Source organism: Morone saxatilis, unplaced genomic scaffold (genome assembly GCF_004916995.1).
Source record: "Morone saxatilis isolate NCDOM2014 unplaced genomic scaffold, NCSU_SB_2.0 Contig6, whole genome shotgun sequence".
NCBI lineage: Eukaryota > Metazoa > Chordata > Actinopteri > Moronidae > Morone > Morone saxatilis.
In genome coordinates this window covers 8,547,615-8,548,762 of record NW_023340206.1, presented here as the reverse complement: position 1 = coordinate 8,548,762, position 1,148 = coordinate 8,547,615, and the positions used below count along the sequence as shown (strand labels likewise).

Below are 1,148 nucleotides of genomic sequence, written 5' to 3'. Positions count from 1 at the left end.
TGATCAATACTTTATGATTCTGATGTATTTTGTTTTTTATTCTCCAGGTTTTGTTAAGGTATCTGGGACTGGTAAGAGTGATCGCAGTAAGTTAATGTTCAGATGATCTCAATTCAGTATTGTCTTTTTTTCAGTATTTATTTTGCTTTGTGAATGTTTTCTCACAGAGCCCGACATGATTTTGCTCCTGATAGTGGCCTTTTATTGTTTTGTTGCACTCATCATCATCCTGTCTGCGAAATACATTAGAGGTAACATGTAGCATCCTAAACGCACAGATCTGTTCTAACAGCAGCCATGAATAAATGACTAATTCAGGTTTCTTCGTCTTTTATAAATCCCTCAGCATGTCCCACAGGAACTGTGAAGAAAAGAAGTAAGACAAGAAAATCAAACAGTAAGACTCTGCACTCACAACCGACCAATCAATGAGTCAAACACCGAGCTATTCGATGAACGAATGTGTTATTTATACATGAAACCCTCATTAGGTACTCTTCTAAGAATGTAATCTGATATAATATATAATGGAAAAATATAACTTGAACCTGACATTGTCTTTTTTTTTTTAAGCTCAAGGTTGCAGATACTTTACCTCAAGCAGGAGAAGATCAGACAAATCAGACAACTGACAGCTGAGAAAAATCAAACAAGCGACAACCCAAAGTTCAAAAATTCAACAGCGAGAAGACTTCATTTTGACCAATAATGTTTTTATGTTTATCTTATTTGTTTTTGTTCAGTTTTGTTGTCCTTGTTTTTAGCTGTATGTCTGTTTCTGTCTCTATTATTTCAGCATAAGAACAACTACTTCTTCTACCATTGCTTGTTAATATGATTGTTTGTATATTTTTATACAGTGATGTTTATTATTTTTTTATTTAAGGAATGATAAATTAAGGATTTTCTGCAAAAAGGTCAATAAAAACCTTTGACAGTGAGGTGAGCTGAATATCTGTATTGCATATCGCTGCTAATTCCCTGCTGATTTACATTATCACTAATAAATCCTCAGGTACAGTATGTAATGGAACGATGAATTCTCCATCCTCTGTCATTGGGGGATTGTGGTTATCCATGTTACGTGCTGCCATGGAGCTCACTCACTGCAACCGTTAAGGCCTAACCAGTGCACCGATCAATGAGTC

The 1,148-nt window shown here is 35.2% G+C and overlaps 1 long non-coding RNA gene across 2 annotated transcripts; it reads left to right on the top strand.

The window, feature by feature from the left end:
* The first annotated feature begins 46 nt into the window (after window positions 1-46).
* On the top strand, window positions 47-941 carry LOC118340013. 2 transcript variants are annotated; one of them, XR_004797351.1, is made up of 4 exons: window positions 47-71; window positions 168-251; window positions 347-397; window positions 574-941. It is a non-coding gene; the product is annotated as an uncharacterized LOC118340013 (long non-coding RNA). The 2 variants fall into 2 exon arrangements; XR_004797350.1 differs by having other exon boundaries at window positions 47-86.
* The last annotated feature ends 207 nt before the right edge of the window (window positions 942-1,148 follow it).